General features: G+C 45.0%; 1 long non-coding RNA gene and 1 pseudogene across 1 annotated transcript; both read left to right on the top strand.

Annotated features, from left to right (window-relative positions):
• LOC112245867 overlaps window positions 1-14,390 on the top strand; it is a 75,014-nt pseudogene extending 60,624 nt beyond the window's left edge.
• Window positions 14,391-14,484: 94 nt separating this feature from the next.
• LOC112245868 lies at window positions 14,485-20,393 on the top strand. Its single transcript, XR_002952825.2, has 7 exons — window positions 14,485-17,947; window positions 18,049-18,161; window positions 18,266-18,369; window positions 18,455-18,627; window positions 18,745-18,815; window positions 18,934-19,619; window positions 19,750-20,393. It is a non-coding gene; the product is annotated as an uncharacterized LOC112245868 (long non-coding RNA).
• Window positions 20,394-22,817: the final 2,424 nt, after the last annotated feature.

Genomic DNA, 22,817 nt, shown 5'->3' with positions numbered 1-22,817 from the left:
AGCACAAGCTACCAGGTTTATTTATAGAGACCTCGCCGCCCAGCTCCTTGGATACTAGCAGCCAATGAGCAGCTAGAGAGGAAGGGGTGTCACACTCAGGAAGTTCTCAATGTGTTCACTTCAGCATTTAAAGGCACAGTGTGACATTTCTCAGTGCTCGGCAGATAGCCCTCATAACTGTCGTCATATCCCTCCCAACTGAGGCCAGGGCAGAACAAGGCCTCTCATAACAACAGCAGTTTCCGTGCGTTCTGAAATTTCTCTTTTTTTGTTGACCGGTTTTCTACTGCTTTGCAATTCTGATTCCAGTGCATCTACAGTCATTACTGTAGCATAAAACCACAACATTGCAGGTGCAGCTTTTGACCATTTTAGTTGACCATTTTAAAGCTAGGCTGTATTGTTAACCTCTCACAATGCATGTCCAATGCTGATGGAGATTTATTAAACAGTCTTTGCTGTAGAACATGGTCGCATTGATCTGAAAGGCTGATTAACTGTAACACTGTAAGCTCTGGATACAGGTCTGGTGTGAGTGTGGTTACATGCTCACAATAATGCAAATGATTGTGGATCGTCAGATTAATATAATAGTTTGATTAAAACGTTTACATGCTTTGCAAGAAGAAGAATTTCCCAAATAATCCTGTTTACATGGACACATCTGAGATCAGGCTTCCTGGAAATAAATGTTCTACCACAGCGAGCATTTTTCATTCTGAATTCGGATAAAGTTTGTATGTGAAAACGTCTTCTAAAAACACACTTCACGCGGGCTACAGAGGAGGCTCGCCCTGCTGGTGCTAGCACATGTGCAGATCAAAGACACCTCTGGAATGTCGGTGTTCACATGTCCTAATAATGAAAAAGATTGCTCAGTAAATGATCTGCCTACGGACATAATCAGTTTAATATAAACATACTGTGTGTGTTTCAGGGTTTATTAGTCGTATGTTCAGGATACACATGGTATACACTGTTCAACAAAGTGTTTACGTGCAGGTTCCTTCTTGACAATTCAACAACAGTAAGAAATATTCTAAATATTTGTGTCTGTGTTTCTTTCTTTCTCTCTGTATCTGTGCCGTGACAGAAAGCAGTTTGAGATGAGTCACGTATGTAATGTTTCCTCCTGCAGTCACCCCTCAGGATTGATGGTGCTCAGACGTGCTGTTTTGCACTTTGTTTAAACTACGGCCATTGACCGGCGGGCTATTTCAAGTTGTAATGTGTCGTTGCTAAATTTCACCCCCGTTATTCCTCACTTTAAAATCCAGTGATAAAAGCATTGGCTGTGAAATATCTCATCAATTTCATTAACCCCTTTTCATATGATTTTCTTCTGCACTTTACTGGAGACGTGCAATTGATGTGTTGGTTTTGCAGGACTCTAGCACAGTGGTTGAGATTTTCATCAGCAACTTAGGACATTGCACCGTAAGATGTGTCGAAAGGGTTTGCACTAAAAGTAACTAAACCGTTGAACAGGACATGCTGTTGGTGCTGTTGAGTAGTGTAAGGTCATTGGAGCACCATGTACTCTGTTTAATCTTCCTCACATCTGGAGGGAAGAACAGAGTTGGGGACGGACAGACTGTATAAGATAAGGGACATCATTTCCCTGTCTTGACATTTGACCGGCAGCATTTTTAATTGACCAGACAGTTGAGAGATTTACCTGACCCACATGTATTGGGTGCGTAACCTGATCAGGGAGTCCACCCACAGTCCTCAGAATGACAGAAATCACATTTTACATGATGGTCATTCATATTTACAGAACATACAAGTCGAGGATGCAACGATGTGCGTCCTCCTTACTGAATTCTGACGTGCACTTTGAAGATGTTAGAATAACTGCACGTGTACTTTTCCAACAAGAAGAGGACCGAACAGCAACATCACTAGCCTGTCAATCTACTATCCCCATGGTGGAAAAGTTTATCGGTCAGCTTGTCGAGAAAGGATTGGCCCATTCCAAACAGACTCTGGGACAGTTGTGGAACGATATATCCCAAATTCATACAACCAGTAGACCTAGGCTACATGAAAATGAGTCTGATGCAACCGATCAGAACATTTAGCTTAAAATGTTGATAAAATATTATTTCACATTATAAGCTCAGCAAAGCACACATGGTAGTAGGCAACGCGCGAATGTTCGTTCCATAATGCAATTCGCAGGAAAGACCGTTAGCAAAAGCGTAAAGCACATACGAGTGGTTTCATGTGACAGAGATGGAAAAATCTGTTTTGAAATTTAAGAAAGGGGGAAATCTAATATGCAACAACTAGCACAGGTTGCAAATGTGACTAGTATTGTGCCTTTGGCTACGGGACAGTGTAAGAAAAGTTGATTTAAAAGAATTCCCTGGAATATGGTCTAATTTTGGCTAGGCTACTTTGAGGCAAGGTAAGACATGCCTCATAGGTCGTAAAACGTTGATGTTTCCATTAAGTATATATGTTTTCACATTTTCCGCTCTGTATTTGTATGCTGTACGTGTGATAAATATGATACATAACGAATGTGTACTGTATATGCGCCAATTTAAATCCACAGAATTATGCAAATTAACCTAATAGACCGATAAGCATGACCAGTCAAATGTATTTCCATCGACGAATAGGCTAAAAAGCATTATTTTGCAATGTTTTGGCCGGCACCAATTTTATTCACCAGCTTTTCTTTATTATTTTTTATTGGCTAAAAAGCAGTCTATTACAGGCTAACGGAAACCCTGGTCTGAACTTAAATTTGATTCAAACTTTAACTTAGAACAACCAGGATGGGCATCTTGTTGTAAACCTTCCACCATCCACAACTAGGTCAAAGCGTGGTCTGACTCCTCTTATGTTGAATGCCAGTGGAATGAGCTTCCAGGCTGGTTTGCTGAGCCACTGGTGGATGTTTTTGTACAAGCGACCAGCCCACCTCTAGCTAAGTGAGTGAGTTCAAAATTCTGCAGAGGCCAAGGTTTACCCAGGAGCCAGCGGTCCAAACTGCTGTGTCTTGGCTTTGGTGGAAATCAGGCTTGAGCGTGCGGCACTGTCAATACAACCCTCGACTGCTCTTACCAAGCCTGCTGTGTTCCAGCCATGATTTTAGCTCGACTGCAGTCAAACTGCAGGCAAAGCAAAGTCTCAAGACTGCAGAGAATCTCAGTCAAGTTGAACCTGGGATTCTGACAGAAAAAACAGTCTGGTGGAACTTAATGACGAAGCAAAGCAGCACATTAAACAGTGACTCGTCATTTTTTGTAGGATGATGCAACAGTTTTGTCACACAGTGGTTTGTCCCATTGAAGCTCTAACCCACGTTGTCCATCTTTGCTAGCTACCTTGACAGAATCAGAAGATTGTAATGCTCACAACATTCAGCAACAAAAATGGTTGGGTTAAGTTCCATCTTCTATATCTTGTGAGAAGCCACCTCTCCTTTCTCTTTTCATATAAAAGCAGGAGTTGGAGCGAAAGAGTTCTGCTTGGAAATACCCTCCTGGTTTTGAGGTGTGACAATGTGGACTACTGACCTCCACAAAGGTCTCATATCTTTCTCTATGTCACGCACGCACGCGCGCACATGCACACAGACACACACACTCAGACACATCGGGTTTGTCAGGTTGACCTGCGCTAATGCTTTTTCTACTGAAACAGGACACCCTCTTGCATAGAGATATTTCACTCCACCATTATTTGTGTGGTCTTTCTGTCAGGGAGCTAAATGGCCCTGTGGAGTGGTACCCTACTAAGTAGCCTTCCCACCCTCTTGCTCTACATTCTTGATAGGGTGTATGTGTGTGACTTCAAAGAACAGCCAAGAAGGGTGTGTGAGAGAGCACATGTGTGCTTGTCCTCTGCAGTGCAGTGCTCGTGCCCACACCCACGGCAGTGCCAGTGTATGTATGATGAGTTAGGAAGCTTCATGTCGATGTATTTTTTTCTAAAATCATCTCCCCTCTCTCCTTTCTCCCCCTTCCCTCCATCTCAACATCTATCTTGTGAAGGTGGAAGCAGCTCAGGATGCAAGCCCCCCTCCTCTACCCTCTGCCAGCCTGCCGCCTTGGGCTTCTCCCCCGCTGAGCCAACCATGTCGAGCCAGCACAGCCACCCCTCCTTCAGCAACATCCACTCCATGGCTGAACAGCAGCAGGTACCCAGCGGCTAACGCCCTCACAGGACACTCCTCTAATGCTCTGTTTAGAATAATACTCTGTTTAGGAACTGACCTTATACTGACGCTATATACACACCCTGATGCTATACACACACCACACACCCTGATGCTATACACACACAACCTGACGCTATACACACACACCCTTATACTGACGCTATACACACCCACAACTCATCACGTGAACGTAGGTATTAGCATCACATACTGAATGGACATAATGATACGCTGACCAACCTGTTGGATTGTACTATACATCCTCAAACACGTCAGTATCACGTACAGTACCAGTCAAAATTTTGGACACGCCTACTCATTCAAGGGTTTTTCTTTATTTTTACTATTTTCAACATTGTAGAATAATAGTGAAGACATCAAAACTATGAAATAACACATATGGAATCATGTAATAACCAAAAAAGTGTTAAACAAATCAAAATATATTTGAGATTCTTCAAAGTAGCCACCCTTTGCTTTAATGACAGCTTTGCACACTTGCCATTCTCTCAACCAGATTAATGAGGAATGCTGATCACTTGTTGGCTTCTTTTCCTTCACTCTGCGGTCCAACTCATCCCAAACCATCTCAATTGGGTTGAGGTCGGATGATTGTGGAGGCCAGGTCATCTGATGCAGCACCCTCACTCTCTTCTTGGTCAAATAACCCTTACGCAGCCAGGAGGTGAGTTTTGGGTCATTGTCCTGTAGAAAAACAAATGATAGTTCCACTAAGCCCAAACCAGATGGGATGGCGTATCGCTGAAGAATGCTGTGGTAGACATGCTGGTTAAGTGTGCCTTGAATTCTAAATAAATCACCAACAGTGTCACCAGCAAAGCACCATCACACCACCTCCTCCATGCTTCACTGGTGGAACCACACATGCAGAGGTCATCCGTTCATCTACTCTGAGTCTCACAAAGACACGGCAGTTGGCACCAAAAATTCAAAAATTTGGACTCATCAGACCAAAAGAGAGATTTCCACAGGTCTAATGTCCATTGCTCGTGTTTCTTGGCCCAAGCAAAGTTCTTCTTATTGGTGTCCTTTAGTAGTGGTTTCTTTGCAGCAATTCGACCATGAAGGCCTGATTCACGCAGTCTACTCTGAACAGTTGATGTTGAGATGTGTCTGTTACTTGAACTCTGTGTAGCATTTATTTGGGCTGCAATCTGAGGTGCAGTTAACTCTAATGAACTTATCCTCTGCAGCAGGGGTAACTCTGGGGCTTCCTTTCCTGTGGTGGTCCTCATGTGAGACAGTTCCATCATAGCGTTTGATGGTTTTTGCGACTGCACTTGAAGAAACTTTCAAAGTTCTTTAAATGTTCCACATTGACTGACCTTCATGTCTTAAAGTAATGGTGAACTGTTGTTTCTCTTTACTTATTTGAGCTGTTCTTGCCATGATATGGACTTGGTCTTTGGCCAAATAGGGCTATCTTCTGTATACCACCCCTACCTTGTCACAACACAACTGATTGGCTCAAACTCATTAAAGAAGGAAGGAAATACCACAAATTAACTTTCAATTAATTAACAGATGTGCCTTATTAAAATGCATTCCATGTGACTACCTCATGAAGCTGGTTGAGAGAATGCCAAGAGTGTGCAAAGCTGTCATCATGGCAAAGGGTGGTTACTTTGAAGAATCTCAAATATAAAATATATTTTGATTTCCTGAACACTTTTTTTGGTTACATGATTCCGTATGTGTTATTTCATAGTGCTGATGTCTTCACCATTATTCTACAATGTAGAAAATAGTAAAAAATAAAGAATAACCCTTGAATGAGTAGGTATTCTAAAATTTTGACTGGTACTGTACTCTATTGACAAGCAACTACAACCGCCATCACTGATAGATTGTTCTGTGGCTAGGCAACAGTGTTGCCTGTATACATAGGTTAACTCAAACATGCCCAGTTATTTCATTGGAAATTACTCCTTCCACTCATATTGTATAGTGACCTTTACTTACTTTAGTTCTTATAACCGCTAGTTAGAATACTGCAGGGATGTCTTGGACAGTTTTGGGGCTCCCCTTACCACCTGTCCCCTCCAGGTGCTGTCTGATGCGACCATACTGCAGAGGAGGATCCCCCCAAGTTTTAGAGATCCCGCCAGCGCCCCGCTGAGAAAACTCTCTGTCGATCTGATCAAGACTTACAAGCACATCAATGAGGTGAGTGGAGTGTGTGTGTCAGCCAGCCATCAGGTCCTACAGGACTCTGCTGCTGCTGTAGTCATAACCTCCAGGAAACGTCACCTCACAGCTTACCTGCTGGGATCCGGTCCGCGAGGGTCCAATCCGGCTCACGGGTGGTTTGAGTAAAATAAAAATGTTTTTATTTGTATTTTTTATTGTTTTTTATTATTTATGTTGGGGGGAGGCTTTCAATATACTTTCAAATGACTAAATAACTAAAACAAAATAATCAAAACTGTATAGAATTGATAATGGACTTACATTCATACAGTTTCTTGACTGTCCAGCTCACTTAGCACCAAAATGAAAGCTAGCAGGTCAGGGAACATAAGACATTTTTATGCAAATATTGACAGCGAGGAAGTATAACCAATTTTCAGTGCCACCCTCCGGACCTCGATGAAGACCGAATGAGGCCTCCAGGGCAAAATTAGTTTTACACCCCTGGTATAAACATTAGTTTCTGGTTGCTTTCCCAAATGTCCCTGGTTTTCCAGAAATCCCAGTTGGAAAGTTACCAGTTTTTCAACCCTAGGTATATGTAACCGCATTATCATAAACTGATGTACAAGTGAAGGATATCAGTTTCATCATTGGTTTGGTCCTCCGAGATCTATCTAAATGGTAGTGTGGCAAAATGAGAAATATCAGTGATTTACCCCTCTTTCTCTTTTCCCGCCCGGCCCTTCCTCTCGCCATCTCCTCTCCTCCGTGTCCAGGTGTACTACACGAAGAAGAAGCGGCGTGCCCAGCAGGTGCCCCCAGAGGACTCGAGCACTAAGAAGGAGCGGAAGGTGTACAACGATGGCTACGATGACGACAACTACGACTACATCGTCAAGAACGGGGAGAAGTGGCTGGACCGCTACGAGATTGACTCGCTCATCGGCAAGGGCTCCTTCGGGCAGGTCAGTGGACATGGGGGAGAGAAGGTATAGGGGAGGACAGGTCAGTGGAGAGATGGTATAGGTGAGGATAGGGGGAGGATAGGTCATGGGGTACGGGCGAGGATAGGGGAGTATAGGTCAGAGGGTTGGGGGAGGATAGGTCAGAGGGTGGGGGACGGATAGGTCGGGGGGGTAGGGGGAGGATAGGTCGGGGGTAGGGGGAAGGATAGGTAGGGGGAAGGATGTGTTGGGGGTAGGGGGAGGATAGGTCGGGGGGGGAGGATAGGTCAGGGGTTAGGGGAGGATAGGTCAGGGGGTAGGGGGAGGATAGGTCAGGGGGTGGGGAGGATAGGGTAGGGGGTAGGGGAGAATAGGTCAGGGGGTAGTGGGAGGATAGGGTAGGGGGATAGATCAAGGGGTAGGAAGGGGGATAGGTCAAAGGGTAGGAGGGGGAAGGATAGGTCAAGGGGTAGGAGGGGGAAGGATAGTTAGGGGAGGATAGGTCAGGGGGAAGGATAGGTCAGGGGGAGGATAGGTCAGGGGGAAGGATAGGTCAGGGGAGGATAGGTCAGGGGAGGATAGGTCAGGGGGAAGGATAGGTCAGGGGGAGGATAGGTCAGGGGGAAGGATAGGTCAGGGGAGGATAGGTCAGGGGAGGATAGGTCAGGGGGAGGATAGGTCAGGGGGAGGATAGGTCAGGGGGAGGATAGGTCAGGGGGAGGATAGGTCAGGGGGAGGATAGGTCAGGGGGAGGATAGGTCAGGGGGAGGATAGGTCAGGGGGAGGATAGGTCAGGGGGAGGATAGGTCAGGGGGAGGATAGGTCAGGGGGAGGATAGGTCAGGGGGAGGACAGGTCAGGGGGGAGGAGTGAGAAAGAATAGGATGGAAGAAAAGAGAGGAGAAACACTTCCAAAGTTTAAGGTGAAGAGTTGCATGGGGTGAATGAAGTATGTCTACAGAGAATAAACGGGGCATTGCTCTTGTGGGCCAGAGGAAAGAGGAGAGGGATAATGACTGTATTTTGTTTGGTGAAGGAGCTTTCCCTTGGCCCCTACCACCTGCATATACTACAAACAACATGGCTGCCTGTCTGACCTGTGACCTTTTGAATCCCGCAGGTGGTGAAAGCCTATGACCACCACGAGCAGGAGTGGGTGGCCATCAAGATCATCAAGAACAAGAAAGCCTTCCTGAACCAGGCCCAGATAGAGCTGCGACTGCTGGAGCTCATGAACAAACACGATACCGAGATGAAGTACTACATAGGTGAGGGGACACACACTCTGCCTTAAGACCCCACTTATGATCTAACACTATTGCATTGTATACCATCTACTAAAATGAGTTCATACTGTGCCTCTTTGACGTCACATGCAATCTGCTCCACATTTAACATCTCAATTGAAATATAGACCAATGCCCTACTTCTCATATATCCCTATGTATAAATTTCATGCTACATACATATCAATCCAGTAGCCTTCGCAATGATAAACCTGTCACAGAATCACCTCTACCTCACTAAGCTCCTATAGCGCTGAGCGAGGTGATTGACACACAATAATATAATAATAGATGGCATTTATATGGCCGAGCTGTTTTCCATGTGGTCAAAGCACCTTGCTCTCCACTCCAAGGGCACACTCACTCTGGAAGTCACCTCAACCACTACCCATGTAGAGCAGAGCATCCAGATAGGTTACTGCAATATACCGCTTCCCCCTCTTCCCTCCTCTCCCCCTCTAGTCCACCTGAAGAGGCACTTCATGTTCCGGAACCACCTGTGCCTGGTGTTCGAGCTTCTCTCCTACAACCTGTACGACCTCCTGCGCAACACCAACTTCCGCGGCGTCTCTCTCAACCTGACCAGAAAGTTTGCCCAGCAGCTGTGCACGGCGCTGCTGTTCCTGGCCACGCCCGAGCTCAGCATCATCCACTGCGACCTCAAGCCCGAGAACATCTTGCTGTGCAACCCCAAGCGCAGCGCCATCAAGATCGTTGACTTCGGCAGCTCTTGTCAACTAGGCCAGAGGGTGAGGAGACTAGCTGACTAACCAAGCACAAAGATATAGAAGACCATAATGAACCCAATGCATGTGCTGGGTGAGGGTCAGGGGAAGGGTGTTGAGGAAAGAACAACATTGGGCTAGGAGAGAGGGCGAAGCAAGGGGAGGGAGGACTACACCTTACCAAGCACATCAATATACACAGGCCACTCCTGAAATCAGTGTATTGCAGTTCACCACTCCCAATGGATCCTTAATTGTTCTGGCTATATCTGCATGCTCCTGTGTGTTATATTTAAGATAGACTTAAACCATTGCATACATCAGCAGTCAACTGTGGTTTATATAGTAGGACCTTAATGCACGCTATATCCCCTCTAGATGCTGGGGGGGAGGTTGGGTAGAGAAGAAAATTGGGGCAGGGAGAGAGGAGGGAGCTGTTGGGGGGATATACAGAGAGAGATGCCGGGGAAGGGAGGAAATGGTAGAGGTAGAATTAATAAGAGACAGCATTTTGTAAACCAGATAAATGTTCATTGCATATTAACCTTTTCTAAAACATTGTATTATTTGTCTGCTAATGCCTCTGGATATCTCAGGAAGAGGGAGAAGAAGGGTGGGGTAGACGGATGGATGGATGAGGGAGAGAATAGCCCACAGATGATGATTCCGTCTCTCCTTTTCAAAAGAGAATGAGCTCAGTTTTCTGCAGAGGGTAAATAGACATGGAGAGGGAAGCTATGGAGGGAGGCAGTTGCCAGGTTGAATAGGAACTGGCATTCACAGCACGTCTTTGAGGACTCTTGGGAAGATGAGGAAATGGGCCTCACTACAGTGCTCAAGTATAGAATCCCAGCGGCTCTGCTGCACCCAGTTTAGATATTTCTACTCAGCTTGGCCTGCCCCCGTGTGGACGAACGGTGTCACTGCACCACTTCCACCACCATCCTGTCTCCCTCCACCAGTGAGTGTGCTCTAATTTAGATTAGAAATGTTATTAAAGGGCCACAGCTCTGTTCTGCTGTAACCAACATACTGGAGCTAATACCTCTATCTTTTGTCATCACATTTTCTCCCCTTGTCTTTCTATCTCGCTCTCTTCTTTGGTCATATATTTTATTTCTTTACTTCACCCCTACCTGTCCATCCCTCCTCTGTCCTCTCGCCCCTTCTACCTACCTTCTTCTCTCCCTCTCCACCTCTTTTTGTTTCTTACATCACCTCATTCTGTCCCTCCATCCTCTCCTCCATCCTCCTCCACCACAGATCTACCAGTACATCCAGAGTCGGTTCTACAGATCTCCGGAGGTGTTGCTGGGCATGCCCTACGACCTGGCCATTGACATGTGGTCCCTGGGCTGCATCCTGGTGGAGATGCACACGGGAGAACCCCTCTTCAGCGGCTCCAACGAGGTAGGCTGTGAGAACACACACAGCATTGGGTGTCGATGCCGAATCTGTCCCTGACCTGTCCTGTTGTTTCTCTCTCTCCAGGTGGATCAGATGAATAAGATAGTGGAGGTGCTGGGGGTCCCTCCCAACCACATGCTGGATCAGGCTCCCAAAGCACGGAAGTACTTTGACAAGCTATCCGACGGTCTGTGGACCGTCAAGAAGAACAAGGACATAAAGAAGGTACTTTACCCCTCGGCCTCCGTGAGTAAAACTCTGCTCTTACTTAATCTTCTCATCTCCGAACCACATCTCTCCTGTCACTCACAACGCAGTAGGTTCAAGTTCTCCTGTCACTCACAACGCAGTAGGTTCAAGTTCTCCTGTCACCCCATAAATCTTGGATCAGATTACCTTGCTCTTACCTCCAAACCTAAACTTAACTACTAAGGGGATGGAAAGAATTTAGAGGTAACATCTCTACGAACTTCCTACTTGTATTAACCATTTACCCATAGATAAAGAGAGATGGGTAGAAAACCGAGGTGGAGGAGGGTTAGCTTGATTTTGGAAAGTAGTTTGTGCAGAAGCGGTATTTTCCCCCTTTTCTCCTTTCCAACCTAAACTCCCACTCTTAGGAAGGAGATCTGAGTCCTCAGCATCTTCCTCTCCAGTCATCATCATCTAAACTGTAAAACCCCTCGTCATAAACTTTCCCTAATCGTCTAAAAAGGTGGTCCTTATCGTTCCATTATTGTGTGTATCAGAAGCATTACATAGCCCTTAATAAGATAGAGGGATGAGGTGAAGGAGCAGCGCAGGCAGGTGGAAGGTGGAGGTTGAACAAAGGGAGAGGCCTGGGTTACGTTGGAGGTGAGAGAAAGAGGGGGAGAAAGGTTTGGATCAGAGGTTAATTAACTTTGTCCAAAAGGGATTGGGGATGGTGGGGGATCAGCCATCTCACCCCAGAGGCAGGCACACCTGTGTGGGTGTGTGAGCACGGGTTTACACCTATGGGTGTTGGCATGTATTTTCACTAGATGATTAGGGGTTAAGTGAATGATATAGTGCAGGATAAGAAAACTTATTGTTAGTTGTAGGACTAGGAACTGATGGTCTTTAGACCAGAGACCATGTAAGGATACATGTTGGTTTCAACATTCCAGCTTCATTCCAGCTTCTCATCACTGGCTTTGTGTTTTGTAAATAACGTAGGCCTAATAGTGAGTCTATCCATTCATAATATGCATTCTACTGACCATCCACCATTTCACCGTCATAACAACAGGCATGCTTGCATGTGTGAAATTCAACCATAATAATAACTAAAAGTCACTAAAACTGCCTCGAAGAAAATGAACTCAAGTGTTTCTCTGCACCTCCCCACATCCATATTCTCTGTTCTCCCCCTTCCCTCACTCCCTCTATCCCCCTCTTCAGGAGTACAAGCCTCCTGCGACTAGGCGGCTCCATGAGATCCTGGGGGTGGAGACCGGGGGTCCTGGTGGGAGGCGGGGCGGAGAGCAGGGGCACGCTCCCTGCGATTACCTGAAGTTCAAGGACCTGATCCTGCGCATGCTGGACTACGACCCCAAGACACGCATCACGCCCTTCTATGCGCTGCAGCACAACTTCTTCAAGAAGACGACGGACGAGGGCACCAACACCAGCAGTTCCACCTCCACCAGCCCGGCCATGGACCACAGCCACTCCACCTCCACCACCAGCTCCGTCTCCAGCTCCGGTACGGGACACAGCAGTTAGTATACAGTATACCCTTACCATAAGCCACAGTCACAGTCCACTGCATGGGGAAACATCTAGCAGAAACCACTGCAGAGGTCAAACCTCAATAGAGCAAACTAAGCATTGGCAGCCTATTTGATCCCATATTCCTACTGCAGTGTTTCCCCCCAGATAATTATCTCCTATGTTTGTGAAAAACACCAAGATTCCTTAGATTGAGAGCTATTCAAAGTCCGTTGAAGCCATGTTGGTTAGTACAGTACTGTAAAGGATCTTGTCTGGGAGATCCCTCCCACCTACATAGTCTTCGGGGGAACACTGCAGTCTACTGCGTCATAGTGATGGTGGTTCAATGTTACATCTCAGCCAGCCCCTACAGCCCCTCACTCTCTGCAACAGCTACACAGTCTCCATAGAAACAAGCTCCTAGTCACTTCAGCCGCAGCTCAGTCCCTACAGCCTGCAGCACACCGTCACCATAGCAACAGCTCAGCCTCAGCGGCCTCTGCCACAGCTACAGCTCCCATTCACCATGGCAACAGCTAGTCATCTTAGCTACAGCACCATGTTCAGCAGCTCAGCAACAGTTTATGGTCCCAGCAGTGATGGACTGTCAGTATGATGACGTAACACAACTATTGTGTATTCTGACTGACCGAGTGTCTTTTCCCCTTCTCCTCCGCTACTCCGTCTCTCCTCCCCTACTCCGTCTCTCCTCCCATACTCCGTCTCTCCTCCCATACCCCCTCTGTCCAGGTGGATCTAGCGGTTCTTCCAATGACAACCGGAATTACCGGTACAGTAACCGGTACTACAACAGTGCAGTTACTCACTCAGACTATGAGATGCAGAGTCCACAGGTGAGCGGTTTAAATCTGACCTCACTCTGATGTCTCAGATCTCATCACATGGAACAACATGTTCTTCCTCTATACATGATGTACTGTAGATGCTGCGTTCTCTGTTTCTAACGATGACCCCCCACTGCCAAGGCTCCATCTCAGCAGCAGCTGCGCCTCTGGCCGGGTGGAGAAGGGGTCATGGGTCCCCTGTCCAACAGCGGCAGTAGCGTTGGCGACCCCCATACCCCAGCTGCTGCTGCACAAGCCGGCGGCCACGCAGCACTCACGCCACTTCCTGGGAGGCGGTGGCGTCGGGGAATGATGGAACCACACCACCCACACCCCATCTACGGCAGTCACCACGGCAACGGGCGGGGCCTGCGGCAGACTGGGCAGGGGAACCAGCCCCAGGGCCAGGCTTCACAGGGCCAGCAGGGCCAGCCCCTGATGCCCATCTCCTCCCCACAGATGCCGGACAGCATCGAGCTCAGCCTCACACACCACCACCATCTGGGTCAGTCTTCCATCATGCCGCCCCCATCCAGCTTGGACTCCAGCCAGTACGGCTCCTCCAACCTCCACCTGGGCCTCTCTGCCTTTCGGACTAGGACGGTCATGGCCCCCCAGCCGCCCCCCGCCGGCTCTCAGCAACAGTTGGCCCAGCCCCCAGCCTCTCAGGACAGCTTGGTCGCTGCCTCCGGGCTTGGATACATCCCCCCATGCTACCCGGGAAGTAACAACAATAACAACCCTCCCCAGGGTAGCGTGGTCGGGGGCGGGATGCTCACCGGGGGGCCCCCACCCAGGGGAGTAGGGGGCAGTGGGGGGAGGCCGGACTCTGAGGAGTCCACCATGATGGGTGTGTGCGGCAGTGGAGGAGGTGGTGGTCAGAACGCGGCCAACTCTTGATAAATCTTGAACAAATTCCAAAAGCCATACAATTTTAACAATGACAACATTACAATTTCAACACGCATACATATTCATTATACACACTTGAGTTTGAAACAAATACGGCCACACATAGAGTTACAGAGACAAACTTGTGAAATATCAAAGGAGTTTTGTTTTGTTTTGCATGGGAGAAGGTCGAGGGAGAGTGAGAGTAAGAGAGTGAGAGTAAGAGAGTGAGAGTAAGAGAGTGAGAGTAAGAGAGGGAGAGGGAGAGTGAGAGAGGGAGAGTGAGAGAGGGAGAGTGAGAGAGGGAGAGTAAGAGAGGGAGAGTGAGAGAGGGAGAGTAAGAGAGTGAGAGTAAGAGAGGGAGAGGGAGAGTGAGAGAGGGAGAGTAAGAGAGGGAAGGCTTTGAAACCATTTTTATCCTTTTTTCAGTTTCTTTGTTTTTCTTTTGTTGAAGGAAAGAAACGGGGCTCAGTAGTTGGAATGGAAAGTTTCAGATAAGTTTGTTTTTGTTATTAATATTATTATTATATTATTTGATTTTATGTGATTTAAGGACAGGTTTGCAGCGAGATTTTTGTTGTTTGGGTTGTTTTTTGGAATGAAGACCGCAAAAGTAAATGAATGGTTTGAAAAGTGGTAATTGTTGGTTAAGAAGAGGGAGGCACGAGAGAGTACCCGTATGCTATTTTTTTCAATCTTTTTTATTTTCTTTGTTTTTGTTTAGTTTTTCTGAAGTCTAGGTTTAATTGTACATGTTTTATTTATTAAACATCACTACATGAGGAGGAGGGTAAGCGGGGAGATCGGAAGAGCGCTAAATTGAGAGGTGGTTTATTTATTCATTTTAATTTATACAGTTTTTTTCCCGCTGATGGACAGTAAACACTTGTGCATACACAGAAACAAACAAACTAGGGTCTTTTTAGTTTGTTTTTCAGTTCAGTATATCTCACCCCCGAAACACACACACACTCTTTTGTTACATTTTTTTTATGTTTCCAATCTTCTCTCGCTTGACACTGGCTTATATATCTGAAACTACGAAACAGATCATAGAAATGAAATGAAGCAAATGACAAAAACCGTAGACACCACACAGTGAGAAACTATACGATGAGGAGGCTGAAACATTTGACGAAGTGAGACGCTTTCAAGAGGAGAGGGGGAACAGAACTTCTACACAAAAGGAGGAAGTGATTCAAGAATGAAAAACAACAAAACATTTTGCCACAAGGAAAACCAAAATGCTTCCCTGTTGTTTAAAAAAAAATAATTGTCTGCCTTCTACTTCAACATCTAACCAGACTCTTTCACCCTCTTTCTCTGTCTTTCTCTCTGTCTTTTCTTACTCAATTTTGTTTTGGACCATAAACTACAGAAATGTAACACATTTTGGGTTGGAGTAACTGGATATGCTAAGCCAAATCTTGCTCGCTCTCTCTGTCTCGCTCTCTTCTCCTCTGCCCCATTTTTCTGTTGGAAGGGAGGGGGAGGGGGCAATATATAGCAGGAGGTAGGAGTACATACATATGAGGGGACACTTTCATGCCCTCCTTACCCCTACAGCCCCCGTGACTCTGACTTCTCTGGCCTCTTTTCTTACTCCTGTCTTTTGTTCTCCCCTTCCCTCCCTCCTTCACGACACTCTGTGAGTGCTGTTTGCCATCAAGTCAAAAAAGTGAACTACTTCTCTCTCGGCTGCTATCTCCACTTTCAACCATGTTCGGATTGCTGCTAAAGAAAACAAACAGACAGACAGATAAATAAATAAAAATGAAACTTTTTAACCCTCCTGCTTCAGAAAAAATGGAAAAAATAAACCACTGCATCTCATGTATTTATTACTATTTAACAAGAAAAAGAAAAGGTAAAAATTAACCTGTTTTCTGTTTTTTGTTTGGTTGCCTTCTTCCTGCTGGTGAAAGTTGGGCATTGACTAAATGTAACAGTTAAAGGTGGTATTAAAACACTGACTTAGTTTGTCAGCCACTGGGCGGGGCCTGAATGGGGGAAACTGGGTAAGAATAAAGTTGGATATATAAGAATAAAGAGTATACTTTTGCACACAAAGGTCAAATGCAAATCACAGCTTTCTGCTTTTTCAGCTTTCAGTCGACAGACCCTCATCTGAGCAATGTGCATACAGTAGCAGGCCTACCACAAAGACAAACTGTTGATGTGGCAAGCTAAGTGATCACTGACATGGCATAATAAATCTGAGATTTGCGTTTGACCAAGTTATTTCATTCTTTTTTTTTGTACCTGAGTAACTGGTGTTGGTTGGGTGTGGTGGGGATGATGTCCATGAAGAACCACAAAGTTGGTGTTGCTACTAATTAACTTATTAGGAATCAGTCTCGTCAATTGGATAGTCTTGCACTCTTGTGACAATATTTTATTGTTGCCAATATACAGTAGCAGGCAGCTCTGAGTAAAGTGTAAACATAGCATTATAGCTAGATACATTGATTGGTGGTTTACAATCAAATGGGTACACTGAGAACACAGTGTCTCCACTGTATTTGAACCAGTGTCTTCCTAGAGGTGACGATTGATGAACACGTGCTACTGGAAGTGTTAAAGACAGGTTATTGTTACCCTGAAGGCCTACTCTATGCCCCTAGCTGTATCTTTGGTCGCAGCTTACATTAGCACAATCCTCCGTTTATCTATTCCATTGTCAATAGTAAATGCTGTTTAGATCAAAAGGTTGTCTGTGGGGTCACCTATACCATAAAACGACATGCAATTAGAACCAATTTAGGACCGTTTGACTCATGTTCATCAACACATTTGTGCTCTTCCTAGTTGAGAGTTATTGAATATGAATATAACAGGTGAAGGCCGAGTGTTGTATTCACACAAGTCACTGAGTCAAATTGAGAGCACAGTTTATACTGGCATCTGGTGGAAAGATAAGTGAATTACATACTCAAAGTTTACATTGTAACAACATTGTAGGCTATGCATACTACGTTTTCATATATCATTGCAAATATGAAGTGAATCATTAATTGATCACCTACGCCCAGTAGCGTACATGCAACGAACGTCGCCGTGTGTGCCAAGTGCGTAATTGTTGCGCCAAAACCAGGTGAGCGCAATTATCAAGCGCCTACAACATTAATCTTTGAATGGTCACTAGTTTGCTAACAATAGTGTGTCCACGTGGCGCTCTGGACAACGGATTTTTTTCCCCTGCGGCTTTGGTCACGTTGAACATGGCACAAGTTGCGTGGATGTTTTGTCTATTTGTATGGATTTTTTTCTGCCTTTCCATTCACACAAGTATCAGCGGAAGCTGATTTTAACGTTGACAGATGGGGTGGTCAAGAGCATCAAGTCTACCAATTTGCGGAGCGGCACCTCCCGGGCAATATACCAGTGCGTGAGGTGATCAGGCCTCGGATAGGGGAAGACGATGCCATCGGTGCCCCTCGGTCAGAACCACCATACTACTTCCTTCCCTTGTTCCAGCACTCTGCGGTTCCCGTCGTCGATAGGGACTTGTTCAGACCAGTCACCGAGAAAATACGTTTCCCCAGTATCTTGACCAACCTCTTGCTTCCGCCACAAAATAGTCCAGAGCGCAACCACTTCTCTCCCGTGCGTAATCCGCGTGGAGTGAGGTGTGGTGCGGGTACAACCAGATCTCCGTGCGCATCAACAGAGGTCGGCTCAGGTTTAGGTGTCTGGCCTCCATGCTATTCCTGGGCACTTGCCCCGTCACCCCACTTTTCTTTTACTTCCATTATGACCTGAATGACGGTGGCAGTACTCAAACGGTAAGATGTTTTGGGATACATTTTGCCCTCACTATCCATTTGGAGCACACTCTTAAACTGACCCTAAAATATGTACTCTTTATTCTGTTAATGACTTCCAGACCATGAATGGCCAGCTGGTGTACTCCAGCTCACTTCACTTTTCTCCAGAACCACAAGGGCCAATGATAAGAGCCATACATCTCAACCTCCCCATTCAGTGCATATATAACCGGTATAGTGCCCAATAGACTAGCCTACAGTAGACATTTATACTTCAGTCTTACTACTGTGTGATGAGTTTTTTTGTTGTTGCCATTAACCATCTATTTCCTTAAGATTCCACTACTCCTACAAAGTTGGCTATGTACCTGAGGTGCATGACCGCACTCTCTTGAAGAGTATGAATGGCAAACGCATCTTTAGGCTCACTGCATGCAATGGTAAGTAAACCTGTCCCATTACAAGAGTTGGCAAGTTGATTTAAGGTGCAGAGAATGAGGGGAAAATCTTTTTCTCAACATCTAGAGAGATGGGAACAATTGTCGTCAGAAGAGAGCTACATGCTTGGGGAGCCAAAGTACTTCAAAGCCTACACAGCTTTTGTCCCCAGAGATGGGTGTGTTTGATGATTCCTGCTTTGTTACGACATCCAAGGACCCACATAACAAACCCCGCCATGAAGTAATTCACAACTTTGGGTAATCAAACACTTAAGTTCTCACACACTAGCTATAGCATTTGTATCTATTCTAGTGGTGGGTATAACGTTTTGTTGCAAAACGTTTTGGACTAATGATTACACCCCTGGTTGTTAGGTGGGAGGAGCTGTATGGCCCTCCCTCTGTGTGCTCCTGCTGTGATTCTGTCTGTGACTTGCCAGAGTTTTGTAAGTATACAACACAGTTAATGCTGGACCACCTTTTTTCTCTTTAATTCATCTTAGATGAATTAGTCAATACAATGTATGCTGATCTGTAACCTGTGGTTCTCCCTGATGTAACCAGTGCCAGCCTTGAAGTATCCTTCAGTGAAAAGCCTGATCACCAGTGAACCCTGGAGAGTTGGAGGAAAGGGAGAAGAGTTTACCCATTCAGGCTGAGGAGAGACAGCGAGGAAAGGGTGGAGGAGACCTTGGTAGTCACTTATAAAGAGGAGGAGAAGGTGAAGTTTAAAAGTTTGGCAGTCACTCCTTGGGAGGAGGAGAAAAACATGTCAGTTGCTGTTATGAATAAGGTAGAGGGTGTGCAGTAAGGGATAGAAGTGAGAGAGGGGGTGGTAGCCAGAAAAGAAGGGGGTGTGGAAGAGCCGATTGGGGACAAACTGGGCTGAGAAGGAGGTGGTGGAGGCTGAAGAGAACGGCACAGGCCAAGTGACAGCAAGTGTAACTTTGGAACATGTACCTGAGGGTACAGAGGTGGAGGTAAAGATTGGCAATATATTGAGGACAATACTGTGGTTAAGGAGGTAGCTCAGTGGAACATGTTGAGTGTTGTCACCACAAATGCTAAGGTGTCAAAGAAAGTTAAGGAGCAGGTTGCTGGGATAGAAGGATCAAAGGTTGAGAGGGTGGCGGTTGGACAGATGCCTTTGGTGGACGACGCAGCAGCGTTTCTGCAGGGGTTAATGGAGCCTGCCGAGTGGAGAGAAGATTACCGAGGAGCTGGGGAGGTTTTGGAAACCATCCACAAAGGTCAGTTTTCATATAGTCTAGTCAATGTTTCAATGCCGCCTACTTGAGTTTCAATGTCAGTTTCAGTTGCAATCATTTCAAGTGTTTGTCATACCAGCCATTTTAAAATGGACCTATTTCTTCTTTTCAGGACAAGCTTGCTGTGCTGGAAACTTCTGTCCCTATTGGAACATTGACATAAATTAACTTAAATATTTGATAAGAATTACACTTAAGTGTCCTTGTAGGATTGAATATTAAATTACTCTTGTCATAAGCTCTGAACGTTTTTATGGTAGCTGGACATTTGAGGGATTTATTTTTGTGTGGGTGTACAGTGGCTTGCGAAAGTATTCACCCCCCTTGCCATTTTTTCTATTTTGTTGCCTTACAACCTGGAATTAAAATTGATTTTCTTTTGGGGGGGGGGTTGTTTGTATCATTTGATTTACACAACATGCCTACCACTTTGAAGATGCAAAATATTTGTGAAACAAACAAGAAATAAGACAAAACAGGAAAACTTGAGGTTACATAACTATTCCCCCCCTATAAGCGTGGCACACCTAGCCACTGGTCTTTTTGCCTATTCTTCATGGCAAAACTGCTCCAGCTCCTTCAAGTTGGATGGGGTTCTGCTGGAGTACAGCCATTTAAGTCATACCACAGATTCTCAATTGGATTGAGGTCTGGTCTGGGCTGTGACTAGGCCATTCCGAGGCATTTAAATGTTTCCCCTTAAACCACTCAAGTGTTGCTTTAGCAGTATGCTTAAGGTCCTTGTCCTGCTGGAAGGTGAACCTCCGTTAGTCTCAAATCTCTGGAAGACTGAAACAGGTATCCCTCAAGAATTTCCATCTATTTAGCGCCATCCATCATTCCTTAAATTCTGACCAGTTTCCCAGTCCCTGCCAATGGAAAAACATCCCCACAGTGTGATGGGGATTATGTTCTCTGGGTGATGAGGTGTTGTGTTTGCGCCAGACAGCGTTTTCCTTGATGGTAAAAACCTCAATTTTAATCTCATCAGAGTACCTTCTTCCATATGTTTGGGGAGTCTCCCACATGCCTTTTTGTGAACACAATGTGTGTGCTTATTTTTTTCTTTAAGCAATGGCTTTTTTTTGTTGGCCACTCTTCTGTGAAGCCCAGCTCTGTGGAGTGTACGGCTTAAAGCGGTCCTATGGACAGATACTCCAATCTCCGCTGTGGAGCTCTGCAGCTCCTTCAGGGTAATCTTTGGTCTCTTTGTTGCCTCTCAGATTATTGCCCTCCTTACCTGGTCTGTGAGTTTTGGCAGATTTGTTGTGGTACCATATTCTTTCCATTTGTTTATAATGGATTTAATGGTGCTCTGTAGGATGTTCAGATTTTTTTTTTATAACCCAACCCTGATCTGTACTTCTCCACAACTTTGTCCCTGACCTGTTCGGAGAGCTCCTTGGTCTTCATGGTGCCGCTTGGTGGTGTTGCAGACTCTGGGGCCTTTCAGAACAGGTGTGTATGTATAGAGCTCACGTGACTGGTCATGTGACACTTAGATTGCACACAGGTGGACTTTATTAAATAATTATGTGACTTCTGAAGGTAATTGGTTGCACCAGATCTTATTTAGGGGCTTCATAGCAAAGGTGTAAATACATATACACGCACCACTTTTCTGTATTTTTTGTTGAATTTTTTTGAAACAAGTGATTTTTTTTTTCTTCATTTCACTTTACCAATTTGGACTATTTTGTGTATGTCCATTACATGAAATCCAAAAAAAAATCATTTAAATTACAGGTTGTAATGCAACAAAATAGGAAAAATGCCAAGGGGGATGAATACTTTTGCAAGCCACTGTATATTAAAGATTTAAACAGAATGCCATAACTATTTTACACACAGGACTGCAGAACTAGGGTTGCAAAGCCACTGGTAATTTACCAAAGTTCCTGGAACATTCTGTAATTTTGGTAATTAACATGTAATCTATGGTAACATTGGTCATTTTATACTTGAATAACTTTTTTAAATGCATTGTGACGGCCCTGAATTATTCTGAACCGTCTCAGTGCAGCTCCTTCCAATAGGGCGCTTTCCCTTTAATTCCCAATTAAATAGCCAGCATCAGCTGCGCAAAAGTGGGGTTGTGATGGAGACGTAAATGAGGATGTGTTCAACCCTCAGTTCCGAAGCTTCTCTATTTTGTTTGTTTTGTAGCCTAATAGAGTTTACCCAGGACCGGATCCACTCTTTGCGTCCGTGGACTACACCTCTCCGTTCTTCGTGGCCTTTCTCCGCTGGAGATCTATTGGCGGATTGGATTGTCTGACTACAACCTTTTTGTATACGGTATTTCATTTGTTTTGATGTGAGGTCTACTGTGATGATTTATGTAGTTCGTTGTAGTTGAGGACTTAGTAAGAGTTGATACGCTTTAAGTTCTGTGGTAAAATAATTGTTATATTGATGGTATGTTTAATACTGGGTTTACGCTACACTTGAATGAACGACAAACATTGCGTGACAAAAGTCACTTGAGTTCACTGAACTCCTTTACCGGGCTGGACTCTTTTTAGGCCCGAGGTACAGGACATTTCTGGAGGAACCAGAACTCATTGTGTTATACTATTATATGTGTGTAATCATTGATGTTGTTAATACAACCCACGCAAAAGAATATAGTTTTTGAAGTTCTTTCCAATGTTTTAAGGGTTTATGAAAAGTTTATTTCCATCCTGACTTTTACATAAGTCCTTTGTATTGGTGTAGACTTGACGGACCAGATGGGACTCATTCCCACCCAAACTAAAAGGAGAAACCAATGTTTTCTCTGGTAGGCACAACCTACCTGGCACCCCTATAAATAATAACCTCAAGTCAAAACCGTTACAGCATTCATAGTATTTTTTTTAAAGTGTATATTTGGGTGTATATTGTCCATGAGTTTCTGGTGGATACACCTTGTGGTTAATGAGAAAATAGCCTAATGAATGAGAATCTAAGCAATGGCATTATTTTCAATAAACTCTGCAACTCTTCCAACTTGATTGTCTTTCACAACTGCCACCAGTTGGGTGCAACAACATGAACAGAGATAAGTTTGTAAAATAAATAAAGGATATTTAATACTGAAATCCTCATTAAATACCAATGGTATTCACTAAGTTAAATGGTTTATATTGAGAAATGTTTTACAGCTTGTCATTCTATTTATTTTAATTTTTAAATAAT

This window comes from Oncorhynchus tshawytscha, linkage group LG23 (genome assembly GCF_018296145.1).
Source record: "Oncorhynchus tshawytscha isolate Ot180627B linkage group LG23, Otsh_v2.0, whole genome shotgun sequence".
NCBI classification, from domain to species: Eukaryota; Metazoa; Chordata; class Actinopteri; order Salmoniformes; family Salmonidae; genus Oncorhynchus; species Oncorhynchus tshawytscha.
The sequence above is the reverse complement of the archived record's forward strand: the minus strand, read 5'-3'. Positions and strand labels throughout refer to the sequence as shown.